Source organism: Ciconia boyciana, chromosome 6 (genome assembly GCF_034638445.1).
Source record: "Ciconia boyciana chromosome 6, ASM3463844v1, whole genome shotgun sequence".
Lineage (NCBI taxonomy): Eukaryota > Metazoa > Chordata > Aves > Ciconiiformes > Ciconiidae > Ciconia > Ciconia boyciana.
In genome coordinates, this window is record NC_132939.1 from 11,589,158 (window position 1) to 11,610,880 (window position 21,723).

At 40.3% G+C, this 21,723-nt stretch overlaps 1 protein-coding gene across 14 annotated transcripts in view; it reads right to left on the minus strand.

Annotated features, from left to right (window-relative positions):
- The window catches only part of MICAL2 (microtubule associated monooxygenase, calponin and LIM domain containing 2), a 135,651-nt gene extending 133,869 nt beyond the window's left edge, over nucleotides 1-1,782 (minus strand). For 13 of the 14 annotated variants that reach the window (XM_072864933.1, XM_072864930.1, XM_072864928.1 and 10 more), the window contains exon 1: nucleotides 1,627-1,782. The gene's annotated coding sequence lies outside the window, so the exon portion shown is untranslated. The remainder of the gene's footprint in view (nucleotides 1-1,626) is intronic. The other variant, XM_072864935.1, reaches the window with a different exon arrangement.
- Nucleotides 1,783-21,723: the final 19,941 nt, after the last annotated feature.

Here is a 21,723-nt window from a genome sequence, read left to right on the forward strand (position 1 = left end):
AAGATCAAGGATACGCTGAGTGTTAAGTGAGGCAACATAAGTTTAATTCTTATAATGTTTACTGACCTCATAATACACAGAGAAAAACTCTATAATATCTCTAGAGTTAGGAGCAAAAGTTTGCTGATGCTCCAATACAGTATTTTAGAAGTGCATTTTTCAGATGCATCCTCCAGAGAGGATAAAACCCACCGTATTTAGATAAATACCCAGATAACTTCAAACTAAGCATACATGGACATACACTTATTTAGAGTGCTTGTGTAAACGATAACAGACATGAATTCCAGTTTGGTTGTTGGATAATCTGTTTTCCACCCATGTAATATAATTAGCCACCAATATAGCATGGCGAAATGAGGGAAGCAAGATGCCCTCTTTTCTCCCAGATCAAGGCACTTCATGAACATCAATTAGATGTTAATATCCCTGGGAGGCAAGTGTGACAAGTCTTATTAAGCCATTTTAAAGATTAGGACACTGAGTCACAGAGAGATTAAGAACTTCCTCAAAACCAACAGCAGAGTCAGAGAGGGGGCAGCTACACCCCAGCCGGGCCTGGCGGCACGAGACCGCACTGCCCCACCTTATTACAAGATTTACAGTCTCTAAGGAGGAAAAAAAAATAAAGAAGGAAGTCCACGGTTATACGAAGTTTCCTGGCCATGCCAACACGCCTCAGTTTTGATCTTTAGATACAAGAATGCAGTTTGGTTTCCACGCTCAGACTGTATTTTGGCTGAAAGTACCAGCAAGGTTGCCCATCATAAACGGTTGTTAAAGTTGACGGCGACTTCCAGATCTTTTCCGATAAGTTTCTCTCTCTCCGAGAGAGAACTTAAAACTTTTTGATACTGGCTCAACCCTATAAGCCTAGGGGCAAATACATCTACAATCATCAGTCTTCGAGCCAACCCACGGCCAGCTATCTGAATTCAAGTCACATGCTGAATTTACACAGTAAAAACGCAGTGAGCATGACAAGACAATTACTATCATAGGTTAAGACGTACTTCAAAGCACATAGAAAAACCCAACAGATGCCATATTCAATTAGCCCAAAAGGTGAGCAGAGAAGGACGTTACGCTGATTAACACGCTCACTAAGGCGCGTCCAACCCAACAGCCCACTTCAGCGTTGTAACATTGCGAAAGCATTTTGCTGCCCTACTCCCAGGGTACTTCGGAAGCTGAAGATTATTTCTACTTTTCCCGCGTCGCCCTCCGACGCAGCGCGAGCGCCAGCCCACGAAGCCACCCTGCCTTACCGCGAACGCGCAGGGGGCAGGTTCAGCCCTCCGCCGGGCAAGTGCCACGGCCGGCAAAAACGAGCCCGCCAAGCCAAGCCCAGCCATGCCAAGCCCAGCCCAGCCGGTCGGGCGCAGCAAGCTGCCGCCCGCCCCGCCGGGCACCCGCCGCGCAGCCCTCCGCGCTCAGCCGGGCGCCAGCCGCCCGCGCCCGGCGAAGGGACGGCGCGGCGCCGAGCGCCGCCACCCGCGGAGGGAGAGCCCGGCTCCGGCTGCCCTCGCCCGCGGAGGGACCCTCCGGCCCCGGGCGCCGCCGCCCGCCGGAGCCCCGCTCCCACCGCACCTGCTCCGCCCGCGGCAGCGCGCCCCGCGGACCTACCGGTGGCGCCGGCGCCGCTCCGCATGCTGCCCGCCGCTCGGCTCGGGGCGGCGCGGCACGGCTCGCCGCGGCTCCGGGCGGCTCGGGGCGGGGCCGGCGGACCGGGGCGGGCCGAGGCGGGCCGGGGCGGGCCGGCCGCCCCAGCCCCGTGCGAGCAGCCGGCGCCCCTGCGCCTCGAGCAAGGTGCGTTTCCCCCGCCGCCCCGATCGTGACTTTTTTCTTTCCCCACGCCCCCTCGTGGCTTGTCGGGACCGGCCGTGACCGGTGCCGCGTGGGTCCCGCACCCCGCTCCGCCCGCAGCCCGCGCTGGAGGCAGGGGCGCACCTGCTGGCCCCGGCCCGGCCCCGAGCGGCGTCCCCCGCTGCTGCTCCCCGCGCAGGGACCGCGTGGGCGGCGGCGAAGATGCCACCTGCAAATTGGGGAAGTGGTGTCTCTGTCAGCACATCCGGCGGAGCGTGAAATGGGGCGCTCGGAAATGATTCCTCTTGCCTGTCTAGGTTCTACGTTTGAGGAGGCTTAAAGGTGGTCATATATTCAGGAGATTTAAGAAGATTTAGGTCAGCAAGCGAACGGGAAACCACGGGAAAGAAAGTTCAAGATGTAACTAACAGCACTTACGCTACACTCCTTGACTTTTATCAACAGTAACAACGCCGTGCTAACGGTAGAACTGAAGTCTTACGAAAAGAGAAAAGGAAGAAAAACAATTAGGATTCACTTGAACTGCTGCAACAGGGAGGGCAAAATGCTCCGCAGCTAAAGCTTGTATCTACTACCCGAAAGGTCTGATAAAATCCTCAGCAGGCCTACTTTTAGGTAACTTAAAACATCCATAAATGTTTTGACATGTGCCACACAGACACTCTACCTTAAGTGACCTTGAAGAAGGCTGTGGCAGAACAAGGGAGCAGGACCCTAGTCTGCCATGACATGAGCTACCCGACCTTTTTTTTCCACACTTGCCTGCTCTGAGCCAAATTTAAAGTTGCTTTGGAAAACGTGGAGAGAAAACAAGTGCGAATGTGGCCCTATTTATCCACGCACAAGTGAATGTAACACAGTCTCTAATGAGCCAAGCATTTAACCAACTCTCTAAAATAATTTGTTCACCTCAAGGTAAGCATTTTGTTGTGGAAAATACCGCTCATTTGGGTTGAAATTTGTCTTCTAGCTTCTTGCATTGTGCTTGGCTGAACCCAAGTTTTACTCAATCATTAACTTTTGAATTGCAGTATGTTTATCTGCTTATTTAACTTTGGGAGATTAAATGTACTTTTTCCTCAAAGTGATAAAAGATAGAATATAGAAATAATGGTGCATACTGTTTCCCTGTTATCTAAAAGACTATCTTCTTTAGCAGCCTTGAGGAAGGCAAGAACAAGGAATGAGAAAATGCTCTCGGCAAACTTCCAGCAAAAGTGATCTGTAGTTAGCAAAGGGGGATGTGTGTATGAAAGAAACAATATCTATATGACTTGTACAAAGTCCTCCTAGTTTCAGTCCAGCGTTGAGAGCCACATGAAAGCAAGATTCCTCCACAGAGAACCCAGGAAAGACGGTGTCAAAAAGAATTTAACCCCTCCTGGGAAATATTCCAAAACTTCCTTCTTTAGGAAAGACGTTCCTTCTTGGTTAGGAAAGACGCTTACAGCACTGGCCTCCCATATATCTCTTCACCTTTACCAGCTGTCCTCTTCCCTCCACTCCTCTCAGAAAAAGTTAAGAAGTCAATAAAAAGATAACCCTCTCCTGCCAAGTCCTTCCAAAATTTTTATGCACTCCATAGGGAGGCATGTCAGGGGCTGCACGAAGACCACCAGGTACCTTGCTGTTCTAATAACTATATTAGAAGTGTATTTACTGATTGTCCTTAAATATTTGAGCTTTGAAAATGGCCAAAAGATGAACGTACAGTTCACACTCACTAATCTTAACTATTATCAAAACCATCTTGTAAAATTATGTTTCACTAGATGTTACTTAACCAGAATGAAGAAATTCTTTATTCACAGTCACACCCACCACAGTCACACCTCTCCAAAGGAAAACATAACTAAGATACAGTCTAATCACTCTGGGCTAAGATGAACACACTTCAGTGAAGATTAGATTAATAAACACTAATCAAGAACCACAAATTTGGCGTTACATGTGGCTCTGTTGGCTGCCCTAGACCCCCTCCCTTATGTGAAGCGTGGGACATGCAACCATAAAGGGAAACTCCCCGGGGTGCTGTGCAGCCTCCCCTTCCAAGTTCCTAACCCATTATTTTTAACAGTGCAGCTGCTTTGTAAAATTTTTTTTTGTTCAGACCTAGCCTGTTCTCCCCCGTTGAAAGGATAGGAAAAAGGAACAAGAATAGCCCTTATGAAAAACAATCCAGCCTCATCAACTAGTATAAAGCCATGCCGGCTAACTCCACTGTAGGATGTTCATCCCCTCACTGTGGCTGATTATGTAAAGCACTCCCCTTCCTGACATGTGCAAGCCTATTTATTCAAACTCTTGTATATGTAATTCTATCCAGATATCCAACATAATAAAAGCCCTTCTTGTGGTATTTAAACAACCTGTCTGATCTTTTCTGATTAATTGTGGATTTATTCAAAGTTAACTGAACTTTTTTATACAAAAGAGATGGTCTTATTGTTATGTCACAGCCTGGGTCTCAGGGGACCACACTGAACTCCCTCCTCCTCCACTCATCTCCCTTATGACTTTGAGAGGTCACGCATACATGGTGTGTTATCAGTTCATGATCTATAGGGTTATGGTAGTAAGACTTCCTTACCTCATGGGGGCTTATGAGGGTGAAGCCCTCATATGAGGGTAAAACCTTGGCATTCAACTACATCACATGAAAGGCCATTATGGGTAGCATAGGTATTTTCCTGCTCTTGGTTTGAAGTTTTTCGTCATATTCATCTCTGGTGAGAATCAGTAGTTAAATACAGATTTTCATATTCTCTTCCTTCAGTAATGCTTTTTGTTTTAAATGAACATATAAAGCCATTAGAGCGGTTCTTTTAAAGGAATTTTGCTTTATAGATTGAGGAAAAGAAAATAGATCTAAGGAAAGGAAGCTGAATTCTTTATGTGGGAGCATATAATTTTCCTGGAGCCTGGAATAGCTGGATTTTCTTACCACATGTGCAGGAAATAGCCCTTCCTACCCGATCCTGAATGTATCAGATAATACCCTTAGCATATAATGGAACTATTCTAGTGTGAGACACCTTCTAAGCAACATTTCTGTTCAAGTTTCTAAACACATTAACAGAGTTATACATGTCTATTGAGGAACAGTTCAGAACTCTTTGGTTCATTGGTAAATAATGAATATTTAAACTATTCCACAGGATCCTTGCTTCTTAATTTAAAAACCAGACAGAAGTACCAAGAAAACACACCTAGCTAATTTTCTAGCCTTCTTCCCACAGATGACTACAAGCTCATTTGTTAGGGAAGTTTGAGGATGGGTCCTTCATCACCCTACCTTCCTCATATCAGCAATTTCTCATACACTCCCTGCTTCTGCTGCAGTAACAGTAGTAGGGCTCTCCCACCCTGGCACAGAACTGCCAGGACTTGCAGTTGCACTGTGTTGCCTCTAGCCTTTAAGAGGGCAAGCCCTAACAACCTATCCCACAGCACACCTGGCCAGTAACACATCCCCAGGTTGGTGACATTCGTCTGTCTTTCTTCAGCACAAATATTCTGTTTGGGTTTTGGGCGGGGGTGGGGGTGGGTTGGTGGGGGTGGGGTTTTTAGTTTTTTGGATTGGTGTCCCGTGCCCCCACCCCCACCTCTCACCCCCCCGGTGTGTGAATATTTTCTCTGATATTTTGACCAAAAGGAGATAGAGCTTGTCTGATGCAGGTTACTGACCCAAATCTAGGAAATTTCACTCTTTGGATCACATGTCTTTGCTGGTTAAATCTCCCTGAAGCTAAAAAGGCTTTTACTGATGTGAAATTTCTAATAATAAACCAAATCCAGGCACAGGATCATCTCTTGCTCCCAGTGTCATTCAATATTAACTGATTCATTTCCTAAGACACTTAGATAACTGCAATCTCATACAGAGAGTACCCAGCTAGCCAGCACCAGCCTCTTCAAAATCTTCACTTAATGAATCCAAAAATTCCTTCTCTGAAGGCAGCTGAGCCTCAAACTCTCTAGGACAACTCTCATTTTAGTAAGGCATAAAATTATAATCCCGTATTTATTCCTACAACAGAGTCACATCTCAGTGTCATTTCACTTCACGTAAGGGATAATTTCAGCTTCGGTGATGTTGTAATTACAAATCATGGAAACATTTTTTGAGTTCTGAAAAGCAACAACCAGAACCTTAAGAAGTTTGAAACTTCTCTTGGGACACATATCATTTTGTAAGGTATATTTGAATTTTGAGAAGATTTGACAGATAATCAAATAAGGTGGACATTATGAAAGGTAGAATAAATCATTATTATTTTCGTTTTTTTCCCCTGTCCTTGTTGTAGCCAGTCTTTTAGTCAGCTGTTAAAAGATTTTAGTCTTCCACAGGGATATATTTGGATATTTTCCCTAAGGAATATCATAATTATTGCACTAAAAGTCTTCGTTTTATTAATGCTGAGTCCTCAGTGCCCTAAGGGCTTTATTCCATGGATATTTTATATTTTCATTTCTGCCATTTGGGTTTGTGTGCTCAGATACAGTTTTGATTCTGCTTTGATTTGCAGGAGTCACTACTCTGAGAAGTACATACGAGAGAATATCAAAGGCATAGAGCTACTTCTCCTGTTGAAATAAATGTCAACATCTCACTGACTTCAGAGAGAAAAGGATCAAGTAATTAAACATTGTTTTGCATGGATTCCTCTGGATCAGGCCTCATTTTCCTAGCTAGTACTTGCAGCTTTGCTGCTTTGGATTCTGCTGACAAACGACTCTGTAAAACTAACCGACCAAGCTCAGCAAAGCTGATAAGATTTCCGTCCTGCACTGCTGTGCTAACACCTTCCCTGAAAATGTACTCTGAGTTTGGTCATACTTGATTTCAGATTAAGACTTTGCAGAGTGAAGTGAAACTTAAATGTCAGCTCAAGTGATAACGAAATTGAAGTTAACACACAGTCTTTCAAGACAAATGATTCCAGGCTGCGTACAGCTGGTAAATAGATTCTGCTTTGTTAGGGGGCTAAAACATCTGCATGAGCCGGTAACTGTCAGCTGCTTAAAGGATGTCACATTGCAAAATAGCCGGCTAGGTTTCTTCAGATTACATCAGGAGAAAAATGTAGTGATCTGTGATAGAGATGTTGGGGAAATCTTGTGAAAAAAAACCCCAACAAAAACACCACAAAAGACTTGTGTATTTATCACACACCTGCATTAAAATAGTTCCTAGAATGTGACTGTCAGTGAATAAAGGGAATCTTCTCTAAATACATGCTTATTACAAATTAACCATTCTGTATGTGTTGTCAGCAAGAACCTGAGATTATTTCTTGTCTGTGGGAAACCTTCTGTCAGAGACAAAGATCACTTTCCAGATGCTTTGATGTTAGCATATTAAATCTTAGCAGAGACTTTATTTAATTAAATGTTATTTATGTGTTGTGGGTGTTACTGAACAAAGTCTTCCCTGAGTGCCATTAATGGAAGAATGACAGAGAGTTCGAACCAGTGAGGACCATCATGATAAGTCTGAGTGCAGAGATAGTCTCCGGTGATATTTTAGGGAAATTACTGTTTCTCAGACAGCTGAACACTCAGACGTACTTGCCTAGCTCAAGGATGTCTTGAGCCACAACACTTCTAATTGCCATGCTTCCAGTTTCACAGATTCTCATTCTTCATTTTTAAGTTAAACACTTGTAGTTACTCTGTGCTATTGTAATTGTTTCTGTAATGAATATGACTCCATGCGCATGAGCAAACCTGTGTTAGAAATTTAATGCTAAATCTCTTTTTTTTTTTTTTTCATTCTCAGGGAAGGAGCTACTTTCTTTGGCAATTCCAGAGTTTACTTGGGAGATCGTAGTGACTGATCATTTACTGTGCTGCATTATGGTGTATTAGAGAAGAGATGACCTTGCTTCTCATGCTTAGCCGGGAAGGAATGGCTAGGAAGATGTATTCTTTTTTTTAAAATTATCTAACAAACACAAATGTTTCTAACTTGCTCTATGGAGATAATAGAAATCAATCAGCAACTGCTGGGTAGCAGTTTTGTCTGTTATACATTATTGTCTGTCTTGACAGCATAAAATAAATAAGTTATATGTATTCAACCCCCCTGTTTAAAAAATAAGGTTGCTAAGAAACAAGAGTTATGCATGTTTAATGCCATTTACAATCAACATTTATATAAAAACATGAAACGTAGCCATGATGCACTTGGAGACTATTACAGTGCAACTAAAACACAAACTCGTGGTCTGGGCAAAGAAGAAGAAATGTGAATTTTACTGTCATGTCATAATTAGGACTCTGGCCAATGTATAATTACAACTTCTAAAGTTCCTTTCCATGTTCTGGATTCTGTAGGAAACGTCAGTTAATGTCACTGATATTTTTACTGTCATATTTACTCTTTCTTCAAGATAATCTTGGTATGGATTTCCAAAGGATACTGTCAATTAGAGTGGAATAACTAAGGACCCATAGGTTCCACAGAAATTGTGTGCATTATGGTTATATGTAGTTCAACAAGAAAAGTGTTGATGCATACAAAAATTTGGTTTACCTGGTTTGCATTTCAATCTGATTCATATGTGTTTGTTACAAACATTTGCATATGTGAACTTTGTTCAGAAATACTCAGTTGTTGTCATGGTTCAGGAGGTGAGTGGTTATGCTGAATGAAAGCATATGAATGAATGAAATGAAATGAAATATGCATATTGACATTTCTCGCTACTACGCGTATTGGTAAGAAAGAAAATTTCATGCAGCCTCCTACCTTTCACTGGAGTCAATCCTATGCTCATTTAAACCAATAACCAACTTTTCCTCTGACCTCACTCAACTGCAAAAAAAAACAAACAAAAAGACCGAGACATCTGTTAAAAGCAAGGGTTCCGCGGTCCTCACCAAAGGCCAAATAGCAGCACAGCAACACAACTGCTAAAGCTAAAGATATTCACGGCATTGATAGGCTACCCACAGTACAGACACAAAAGAGACTTTTTCCTAAACCTGGTGTTATGATGTTGTGAGTTATAGGCCTCTAATCACTACCTTAACCTTAGGAAAATTGTCCTCAAAAGACTGGACTTCTTTCTGGGTAAAAATTACAACAGTGTTCTCAGACTGCTACTCAGGAATATGTTCCTGAAAGATTAATTGCTTTTTAACTTCCCACTGCAACTTCAGGTTTTTTATTTTATATCCAGCTACGGAAGCACTGAAGATTTCTCTTTCTTATCTGATCACAGAAAAAAAGCAGCTTATTCCTGTTTCCAGCCTTTCATCCCTGGTTTCTTAAATGAGGCCTAAAGCCATTTACCTCCTTAACCTTATGTGATAATTAAGTTGTTCAAGCTTAGTGTACTTCAGTTTCCCAGCTAAACTGGCCCCCTTCCAGCATTGTCAGTTCTCCATAAGCCTGCAGGGAAGAGCTCAGCCTTACCTGATGCCTCCGCTCCCAGAGGAGCTCAGCACTGCCATACAGACACAGGCCATGCGCAGACACCAGCGCTACCAAAACTCATCTGCCAAGTGCAGAGTGGTTCAGGAGGACACAACCGTCTTCAACGCTGCTTATGAGAGGGAAGACAAGTGCTATAGCTCACCTGGCAGAGCAAAGGAAGTTTTACAGCGAGCATTCGACATGTTGAGACCACATGTGGAACAAGGCCACGATCATTCTCCTCCGTGCCATGAGCTTCGGAGATTTCAAGGATGTTGCAGGCAGTTCAGCCCCCACTGCTGCCTCCCCCTGGGAGGGCAGGCTCTGCAGCACCGCGTTTCCTACCACCACTTGGCTATCGGCTCAGCGCTTGACACAGAGGTGCCACCTCGTGAGTTGCCACCAGCTTCCAGGGCAACACTAAGGCTTGTTGAACAGCCTGCTTTCTGTCGCTTGGGTTTTCTTAGCTCATGTGATCTCACTGGATCACAGCACAAGCAATATTGTTCTTGACAACCTGTAAAATATTTTTATGAACTCCGTAATTTAGTATTTAAACATGTCGTGTCAGCAACTTCAAACAAACAAGTGTAGCTTAAAGAGAGACCTTTTCAGGGTTGCACCATCTGCCAATAGCTTTCCAGTCTCAGTGCCAGCGTAAAATAAAGGTATTATTTAATTAAAAAAAAAAAGGCCCTGTGCATCTGCAAATTTGTCAACAGGGCAGTTGGCATCCCTCCACCCTTCCTGCTCGTGCATACCCAGAGGTTGAAATATCAGATTTCAGCTGGTGAAGGAGGAGCCTGAACACACTGAGAGCAAAGCCACTTTGAACTCTCTGGAATGGTAACAGCAGCACTTGGGGAGAAAACAAAGCCTAGGCACAAGTGCGTTTTCACAACAGCTGAAATGAAGACATCTAACAACTGCCACATTCCTAGGGGAAATCCTGTTGAGCAGAAACTTAGTCCATCAGCTTGTTTTATGATTGCTCCATGTTGTTCACAGAACTGGCATTTCTTTCAAGTGCCCTTCACAGGTTATTTAAAATTCATACATGAGATTGACCAGTGAAAGCACAACTAAGAATTCTTCTTTTGCCATTCAACCTTCCTGATTTGAAAGCACTTCTTTCTGCATGTGAAGTGCTTCTTTTAGCTATATTGCAATTTCTTAATGAGCAGCAATTATGCTGCTCTTTCAAGATACGCATCTGGTATTAACCATTCACCAACATACTGTTTAACAATGTATAAGCTAAAGACTAAAAGGTATTTTCAGTATTAAAAAAAGTCGATTTGAAATACCTTTCACAGGATTCAAATGCTTTATTTACACTAGTGCAATACTTCCTGGTGACCTAGGGATCAGTCTGGCCTTCCACTTTCACCCACACAGACAAATATTTGTTGTCAGACAGTAAACGAAAGTTTAGATATACGTGGATAATTCATATTAAATTTCAGTAAAATACAGTCGCTATCTAACAGACTGTTTCAGAGAATGGCTTACTGTGACACTTTACAGATGAAACTTCCTTATAAAAAAAAAAAAAAAGGTCTACATTTCAAGCAGAATTCCATCTTTAATTAATTGAATTAAATGGCTGGTTTTCTTCATGAGCCCTGACACTTCTCTTATTTACTCCAGGCAGTGATAGAGTAAGATTTTTTTTTAGTGTACAGTAGTAGGATTTTTAGCCAACACATACCTTTCACCATGCCCTCATGGAGAGAAAGCTTATATGTACTTTTTATTTCACAATATACCCAGATTTTGGAAACTTGCCCACTCTTGCCTTCTGTTTTGCTTAAAACATTAGTCTACAAAGCATCAATAAGCATCTTAAACTAAACTAATGTCTGCATGTCATTATTTATAAATGTGTAGGTGCTTGCCTGGAGGCAAAAGAACCCATAATACTGCTACCATTTACTGTTATTTATATTTATATTTAGCTTTTTCGTTTTTAGTGAGGGTTTTCCTACAGCATTTTTTTGTTTCAGGGTTTAGGTCAGCCTGCCCTTGGTACTGTATGTAGTACCATTTTTACCCTAACAGCTCTGTACGCTGGCCAAAGAAGGTCAGCTGAGAACAAGGGGTTGGAGCATCTCCCAGGGCCTGGCTGGGCTATATTACTAGCACTTCTGTGGACAAATATGCAAAGTTTAATGAAATCAGTGGAAAGACTCCCACTGGCTTTGGTTAGCTTTGGATCCAGCTATAAATTAGGAAAGTTTGATTTTAGTTCCATTACTTGTCCGCAATATGTTTTTTTCCTGTGTTAACAACATAGCTCCTCTTTAAACAATGACAGAACTGCTCTTTTCAGTCAAATGATCAGTTTGTCAGTAAGTTATGCTGTAATATGACCAGACAGGGATCCTAAGATTGCTGATAACTGGAGAAGGGGGAAAAAAAGATGCCCTTTCTGGTTTTGTGGACAAAGTCATTGACTTCAAGGGAATCGTACAGTGTCCTATTATGCTTTGTGTTCAGCATGTGGTAAAATACCATTCTGAAATGGGGGAGTAGCTGTTATCCTACCTTTCCAGAAGAACAAAGTGAAGACAAATCACAGTCCTAGGAAAAACTAGGGAAATTATAGGAAAACTTATCTAAGGCTACTCGCTAATTTAACAATGGCAGAAGCAGCGTTAACGCAGGAATTCCTAGCTTCTGTGTCCCATTCCTTGCTCCCTCTGTATGTATGACATGACATACACATTCTGTATCACAGAAGAAAGCACATAGGAAGTGCACAGTAAATCAGGATTTTGTCAGTTTAACAAGACTAAGTTTAAAGAAATATGTATACTTGGAATCAAAAGCATAGGCCTTGAAAATAAAATGACAGCTATCAAGGCAGTTTATTTTGAAGTTTAAAAGTGATTACTGTCCCTACGCATTCATCCGAGTAAGATAAAGATGTAAAGAAATAGTATTAAGTAATTAAAGGGTTTTTTAAAAAAGAAATAAAATTTTCAATTAAAAAATACTGGTCTTGTACAACAGGCAACATCTATGCAGTCAAGTACCAACAGAATTTGCTTTCTGAGTAACGATCTTCCCTCAGAACATTTTCTATTTATAAACCCCCTTAAGCCTTTTGCAGTATGTTTCCTGTTCAGACATACCACTTAATCACCAGAAAATGACTCAGCCACTCAGTCCAGGCACTTCCCAAACACAGGATTCAAAACTAGTGAGAAAATTATGAGCAGGCTCAAAACTTGGCTGATGAGTCAAAATACTGTTTGAACTGATTCTTTTTTTCTAGATCAGGAATATGTTAGAAATTGTTTACCTTGCCATTGGAAGCACTTAGGCACTTGTTCAGCAAGAATAAGAATATTTTGCTCTTCATTCACTCTGAAATGCTTTCTATTTCTGTAATTTCTCTACCACAATATCATATTTCAAAAGCAAGTAAACAGGCTTATGACCGAGATTTGTAACATGGATAACTCTTCTGCTGCTCTTCTTTGGTCTGGGGTGGGCATTGTTATGAAGAAATGCTTGATCTTTTTAGCTTGCATAATAAACTATCTTGGAAACACAGATATAACTGGCCAAAATTGTCATTTTCAACTTATTTACTAACTCACTGCTAATTTTTCAGCTCTAGAATATCAGAGATCTTGTTACATTTTCTATGCACAAAAATGAATGCTGTTTAAATATTCATCCATAAACATCATCCAGCATATTCATCTGCAAAAAAATTAGAGATGGAACTGGAATACAGAGCACAAGCAATATCAATTCTCCTTTCAAAAGCAGAAGCATTATCAAAAACTAAGGATGAAGTTTCATCTTAAAACATTAACTCGTGCATAACTACTATCTGCATGATTCATCATGGAAACAACCACAGAAACTTCCACACTCCACACTAAAAGAAGAGCAGTAGAAGTATTTCCTTTTGTCTAGATGTAAAAGCACCAAGTTTCTAGCATTTCAACCATTTAGCTTAAAGACAGCCCCACCTGCATGCATTGTCTTAATCTGTATGCCCCAACAAAACCCCAGAATATTCCTGACCCTTTGGAATCTCCTGAGGGACACAATCTACAAATAAATCTCAGATCTGTAACACCTTAGTAGTAGTACCATAGAAATAATAGAATCTGCATTACAAAGGGCAGGTTTTTATTTTGAGGACTCTTAAGTCTCACCCTGTTTTGCAGTTGTGGATGTTGTGGCTTAAGGAAATAACTTGCTCACAGTGCAAGCCAAGGGCCAGGCTGAGAACGGAATCGACATATAGTCCAAGCTGTCACCCTCATAGTCTATGTACCAAACGCTTGCCTCCATTATTTTCAATGGCAGGTAGGGAGAAGGAAGCTATGGAGATAACACCCGAGTGACATCATTTACTCAAAATCTATCTTTTAGATAACAGTTTCTTTTCTGTTATTATTTCAGGTGCTTCACAAGTCTGAGGCAGGAAGGAATAATCACTTACAGTTGATGAGACCTTGGTCTATTAAGCAGAAGAACACCCATGATCCACAGGAAGAAAATGATCCTCATTTGATATTTATTTCAGGGTTTTTTTTTCAGAGAGAATAATGAATCTTTCTCTGATCCCAGTGGTTTCTTTCAAGCAGACTTTTAAAACAGGTTGGAAGTGACAGAGGAACATGTCAAATATCTAAACATAAGAAAGGGCTTTTGAAATTAAACCTATTTCATATTAACTGAGCTAACTTCATATTGAGACTCTTAATATGCCATTTATGGGTATACATATAGCATGGCAATATATGCCCCCATCCTGAACTGACCTGATTCCATGCCAAAAGTGGTCGGAAAAAATAAGAATGCCATATCATCTGACAGACAGTGTCATTCTGATAAACGTCTGAGGTCACATTCCAATGCTATCATTGCTGACCTTTCATCTGCAGAAGCTGTTCTCTCACTTTCACAGCCAGCAGTACAGCAAAGTGACTCAAAAGCAGCTGAAAAACATATAAGGATAACTACCATAGAAACATCAAGGAAAAAAATCAAAATACTAGAATGTTTTCAGCTACAAATGCAGCTTCAAATGTGCTACCATCTATTTCTACTCCAAGTTTTGTTCAAAGTATCTACCTTTCTACATCACTATAGGCTTACTGGGGGTTCAGTATGGAAAACTGACGGAAAGTGTGAACAATGAACTAGTGCTTACAAAAGCTTTGTATATCTCAGTACCTGCAAAATGTCATGATTTCTCCCATCTCTGAATGGCATTTCAGGCTCTACATTTCTCTGCCTCTGACATCAAGTGATATTATTATGGTAATAACGAAGCTGCTTGTCAACACTGCAAAATCTAGACATGCTTTGCTAAGTCTTTGCTGTGAATCAGGAAAAAAAGAAGTTTCTTTGGTAAGATATGCCTACGTTCCCTCTTTTTTCTGAGCCAAAGTTCTTTCAACTGGTCCTATATGAGACAAGGTAACCTTGACTTCTCCTGAAAAATAAACATTTTTATAGCTCTACATTATGCATATATTTACTGGGAGACGAAAGAGAGATGGGTCTGCAATGTCATCACAAGTTTTCCTGCTGACCCAGGGAAAGTACATGTGACCCTTGCCCTATAGCTGCAAGAAGTTTTGATTTAAAATTTTGTTTTAAAAGAGATTTGGACAACTGCCTAAGTCTGAATGCCTGGGGCTGTGTTCTGCAACAGAGGGGAAAGAGGGAAAAAAGAAGGAAAGAAGAGGGAAAGAGGGAGGAAATTGGATTAAAAAGAAAACTCCCCAAGTAAACATAGGTGAAATAATTAAACAGAGACCTTGGCAAACTCCATCTCCTTTAAAGTTACTAGGAAACAAGGATTTGAAAATACATGCAAGTCAGTCAAAGTATAATTAAACAGTTCAACACTGTACCTTTTATTTAACAAAAAGTCATTATGCAAATGCATGTTTTAGATTAGATGGAGCAAAATGAGATGTATACAGTACAGAACAAAAAGTAAAATAATACCGGGCACCAGTGTTACTTCCAAGGCCCCTGTTGTATTGTGCTCTTAAACAACTCCTTCACCCTCTCCTGTGGAGGGTCACTTGCTTAGTTTCTCCTTTCCACCTTCCCCTCTACTCTGATATGGTAAGTTCAGAAGCGGATGCAAAGAGCAAACCAGCTACAGTTCAGCTTGGTCACATCCTATCCATAGGTAATTTAGTGTACTTTTCCAGGGAGGTCACAAAAGCAAACTTCATCAGGACAAGGCAAATTAAGAAACACAACAAACTGCTATTGATACATATCCTGTCAGACAGAACAATAAAACCAAACACTCACCAAGGAGTTATGTATCAGTTGGCCTTTGGTTAAGAAAGGCTCAAGAAGCAAGATTATACCAGAAATAGTTCCAAAAGAAGCACCACCACCACAGACTCAGAGGCTCTTACTTAGGCAGTAAATTAGGAAACTGGTCACCATAGGCTGCTGATTTCCTCAGGAGGGAGAGAAGACTTCCCAAAGTGCAAATCAAATTAAAGCCTCTTCCCTAACTTGGCCCTGAAGAAGTCTCGCTAGCCCCACAGGGAACTCTGTCTCCTAACCTGAAGGGATGCAGCATGAGCACATTTTTGCACATACAAAAAGTTCACAAGACTTTGACACAAAAACACAAAAGACCCATTTAGCTTCATCCCACTTCCACTGACTTCGGTGGTGCAGGATCAGATCTGCATCTGTGTGATGAGAAGATAACTTAATTTCTTACAACAAATTATAACTATATACTTCAATGCTCTTTCAGGAAGTGCTCACATATGACAAGAAGGTAAGGCTGTAGACAGCATAGGTTAAGTGATTTCTAAACTCAGTTCTGGCATCCTGTTGGCTAAGAGTTACTAGTCCCCCAGAGGCAGCACCTCATCTGACAATAATGCCATTGTCGTGCAAAGTAAATAGATAACCTTAAGTCATGCTTTTTGCCGAAACTGAACATTAAGGCGCTCAAAGTATTGGCTTATCTTAAAACCATTCACTACTTTCACTGGTTCTGATAAACTTCTGTGTGAATTGTTCTATGTGTATGTGGAAATAGAAAATAACAGGAATGGAGCCATGTATTCTACTGGTTCAACACATGTTGAATATACCCTTGATAGCAGAAGTTATTAATAATCAGAAGGAAAATAGGATTCAAAGGAAGATATATACATAGATTAAGACCTGAGGAACTTTATCATCATTTAACTTGACTTCCTATCTAACACGGGCTGTTAATTTTCAACCACATACTTTCTGCTTGCATTATAGCACCCATTTTAGAAACATTTTAGTCTTTAATAAAAGCACTCAAGTATTAGAGAAGCTTCTGCATACCAAAGAAGATTGCACCAAGAACTAGCTTGCTTCAGAATAAAAAAACTGCTGCTGCAGGTTATTTGTGGCTTGAATGTATCTAGTTTCTGCTTCCAAATTTAGGGTGTTTCTTTTGCTTGATTAGAGAACTGACAGTCACCTTTCCTTTACTTGTGGGCTGTGATAAATGCTAACTCTTGGATTAAACAAATAAATTAGCCTTTGTTAGACTCTTCCTCCATAAGCACTGGTTGTTAATATTCAAACTCGTATTATTCAAGTGATCATGCCTTATCAAATTATTCAGGTCAGGTTTTATAAGTGACGTGGAGTCATCAGCATTTTCCATGTTGACCCTGATAAAAACATGTCATTTCACCAAACCAAGAACAAATTCTTGGGAGTAACAGAAATACTTCAAGCTAACTAATCTTCTCTTATAACCACTTTTTCAGCCTATCAATTAGCTAGCTATTTAATATTGCATTTCTCTCTTTCTTTTTTTTTTTTTTAAATGTCCTTAGGATGATTGAATCATGTATTAGATCGACATAGGTATGTTTATTAGCCACACTTACATCTGCACATTACATGTCCATTGTCAAGCTCTCTCACCCATAAAACTACGTCAACTGGTATTAATTATGTTACCATCAATCATTTGTTTCCTTATTGCAACCCATCTCACATTTTGTCTGATTTTGCCTCTAGCAGTCTTAGAGTAACTACTCTGAAGTTCATGATCCATACCTTTTCTCAGTTTAAATATTGATACTTCATCTATTTTTAGTCCATTGTATCCTACAATTTGGTAAAAATGCTACTTGGTGAAAAATTCTTTAACCATCCAGCTATATCCTGTGAATTATTGGACTACAATCAAAGCTGTAAACATATCTTTGTATATACGACAATTTAAAAGTAGGAATCAAGAGGGAGACGTCATTACACAATGCAAAGAGTCAATAATAGAATAACATGACTTGAAAGTTTAAAAATATTATAAAGTTCTGCTCTCAATATACTGACTCTAACAAACCTTTTAATAGCAGTGTCTGGGCAGGAAGTTTGGCAGGAATCACAGTAATCCAGTCCACAGTAAATAAACATGGGGGCAAGTTTCAAAACATCTTGGGTGGTGACAGGGTCAAAGCCTAGTGCTCTTCTACAAGTGGTAAAAAGAAAATGTTCAAATGCTTGAAATACTGTTCTCGAATGGGAAGATTCAAAAATAACACAACAGCCTGAATCTGAAAGGATACAGTAGCTGAAAAGTAATTCCATATAAAGAAAAAAATAAAATCAGTAAATTCAGTAAGTAGTTATATTTAGAAGGCCTTAGTGCCAACTTTTTTTCTGGTAATGAGTTATTGCCAATCCTCCTCCTTCTAAAGGTAAATAATATCAAACAGGCAGCTTTTTGGTCATGAGAAACAAGCACAAAGATGGCCAAGACTTAGCAGAAAAAGATAGTGAAAGGCTGCACTGGATCATACATGGTAGCTATCCAAAGGACCAAAACCTGATATTATGGATTTCTATGGCAGAGTTAGATGAATCAGAAGCAACAATTTCATTCACAGAGTTGACACCCTTGACTCTCTAAGTCCAGGTTTATACTGGCCCTAAGCCCATTCACCCTAGAACAAACAAATATGACCCTAAAACAAAATCAGGGCAAAATCAGAACACAAAGCATGACAAATAACATTTGACTTTGAAAAGTCGCAGCAATAGTTTGTCTTTTATGAAGAATTTAAATCTTCCAGTAACTTGCAGTTAATACTCTGAAAGTATTTTCTGAGTTAAGCTGTGTTCTTGTCCCATTGACAGATTTTGTTTCTATACTTCCTCTGTATAGAGTGATTGAGTGGATCAGAAATCGCTACAGTTATTCACACGGGAGAAAACTATTAATCTGGGTAAGTATTCTTCTTGTCCCAAACACTGCTGACCAGTATGCCAAAATTGGTAATGCATATTGAACAAAATCCAGCTTGTGAAGAAAGCCATTTGTAAAACAAACAAACAAAACAGCTGTGATTGCATGCATGACATGACAGAATTTTTTCTCTATGAAGCAACAGAACAGACCTGTGTCAGCTGGAGATCCCAAGTTTAAACCAAGCAGCATTAGGTTTCAGATATGCACCAAAACTGCCTATATCTCAATATTTATTTGGACTTTTGGATCTGTAGCTGGATTTGAAAGGAAGAAAGATGCTTACGGAGAGCAGATGTACTGAGTTTTAATCCCAGTTCCTGGCTGGGTGAACTTGGCTTCTTCTCCTCTCATCTTAAACAGGATGTTAAAGTATTTAGAAATGTTTCTTCTGTGTGAGGAAGACCTTACTCATGTGATTACTGGGTTAAAAGGTACAGATTAATGATTGTAAAGTCCTTTGAAATCCTGAGATGAAAGGTATTGTGCAAGAATGATGATTTTATACCATTTAATATCAGTTTGTTCATGATGATGTCATGTAATGAGAAAGGAAGTATTCTTAAGCTAGACACTCAGAGCTGGCAAGGGAACTTGTATTCTGGCTGCAACAAATTTTCCATGTCCATGTGGTGTACCTACATCACAGACCCTCACCTTCTTCACTATAAAATAGAAACGATAATACTTTTTTCTTTTTTTTTCCCCCCTCTAGTGTTCTTAAGTGAAACTAATGCATGTTTGTGATGGGTGCAAAGCTGCTTAGATGGAATGGCAATATAAAACATAACAGGACTGTCATCATATCAGACAAGACAACATAATTTCTATAGTCCTGAGATAAACTGCAAACCATGTGGGGAAAAGGAAATACCTTTTTTTCTTTTGTACATAAAGTCTTCCAGTCTAGCATGTTGCCTGCTTTTACTGGGCCTCTGGCCTTTCTGCTTCATTAGCAGATTTCTCACGTGCAGAAAAAGGACTCACCACAAAATTTTTTATTTTTTTTTATAGTCTTCAATCACCTGGTTCACATTTCAGCAATAATCCTGCCAGGTGGTGAAAGAAAAAAGTGCCAGATCTCTCCCTGTATCATTTCCCCAGTCCTGCTTGCCACACCTGTGAAATAAAAGGAAGTTTCTCCTGACACAGGGAAGGCAGAGAAGTAAAACGAAAGGGTACAAATGGATGTAGGAAAGGAGAAGACCCCAGAATTCTTCTGTACCAGCAGTGGGAAAAGGGTTCTAAGGTTTTCTTCCTTTATTTTTTACAAAAGCCTAATATATACAAGCTGCTGAAGTGCTATAAAGTGTAATTCTACTTCTGCAATGCTGCCCTCTCTAAAGAAAGGTGTAGTCTCCTGGAGAGTTCTGGGCATGGCAGAGTCACTGGGACAGGGCCATGGCAGCCTGCCTAACACCTCTGTGTTGCTGCAGCAGATAACCCACTCATCTCGTAAAACTTTATGTTTCTCCATGACATAGCCTTGCACATTATATAAGTAAGTACATCTCTCTGTGTATAGCCACACAGAGGAAATATTTACACTGCTAAGCATTTGGATTATGAAAGCATAAATAAAGTGAAGGCTACTGGAGCCACTGTAAACCATCAGAGTTATGATAGCCTAAGTATGGTGAGATACACTGTATAACATGCACCTTCATATCACACGCTCTGCATGTGTCAATACTAGAATACTGAACTGTGCTTTTAGGAAAACTGTGTCTTCAGTAAGCACTGGCAGCATCTTAATCCCTTTAGTATGGCTCTGATACACTGATCACCAAAATCTAGGGCAGGCCTCTGAAGTAGTTGGATCAGGCTCTAATACTCCTTTAGATCATAATCCTGCAAAGATTTAACATTTACAAATAACTTTATCATGTGAGTAGTTAAATGGGATGTTGGAAGATCAAGGTCAGATCTGGAACATTCAACAAATTCCAGCTTTCTTATATCTATCAAGGATACAACAGAAACAAGAAAAAAGTTAGGGTGGCTTCTGATAGAAGCTCATTCTTAGGAATACGCAGCATTTGAGGACTTATATATCAGCTTAAATTCACCCACAACTATTCAGTCCTATCAGCTTCAAAGGATTTTAATCAGCATGTAAAGCTAAGTACATCTGCAAAAGATAGGGACCTAGCCTGTAGCAGTCTTTCTTCTGACACAAATATTCTGCACTCTGCTGTGACTCAATGCCTATTTTAATGTTTTCCCCCCCTTCTCTTTCTAAGCCTCCTTTTTCTTTTTAACCTTCATCCTCCAAACCATCAAATCGGATACCTACCTGGATACCTCAGAGTGCAAATGCTGTGAGGCTTTTACCTGAAACAACAACCAAGATAAGGTTAGAAATAGGAGAGCGGAAAGAGAGAAGCTACTCTTTAATTTAAAAGCTAAGCAATGAGTGTTTGTAGCCCTCAGCTGAGCTAGGCTACCCTACCCTTGCCACCTCAAAAATTTTGGCTGTGGATTTGGCATCTTACCTTCTGTGTAAAGCACTCAAAGTTTAATTTGAGGGAAAATAGTTGCATTTCTTGAAAAAGTTTTGTATGATTTTGCAGAGGGGAGAAGAAACTGAGCAGAAAAAGACATGTCCAAACAAAATATATTCTAAAACATCAGGCAAACTATAGATGTGTCAGGTGAGAAGTATTTTCTCAGTCACTGCTAGGTTTGATATTGGATAATTAAAAAAGATGATCTAATTCTCCATGAGCGTTTCTACCTGGGGATCTGCTACAGCCCTGCTGTGTTTATTTTGGCATTTGTTATTAGAAAGCCTTTGCCCTGCTGCTCAGACATCTTCTCTCACAGAGATAAAATCATGTCGTATTTTAGGAATAAACACCTCAGAAAAATGAAAAGTGGTCTGGAAATAAAAGAGGAGGAAAACAACTACTTGGACCTGGCATCTGGTTTACTCAATTTATACATGAAGAATGAATGCCAGTTATTGCATATATTTTTTACTTTTTCATTATGAAGAAAATAAGACCAGAAAAAAACCAAACAGTGATTACTGCTGGTTTTGTAGATCAATGTACAATTAAGATTCAGATACTATTCAGAATCAGATACTATTCAGTTCAGAAAAACTGGGCAAGATCAGAGCATGAATGGTAAATTCAGAAATTCCTGCCTATCTGAAAATTATGTATAAGTATTCCAATACTGAACAGTGCAAGTATTACATGTATAA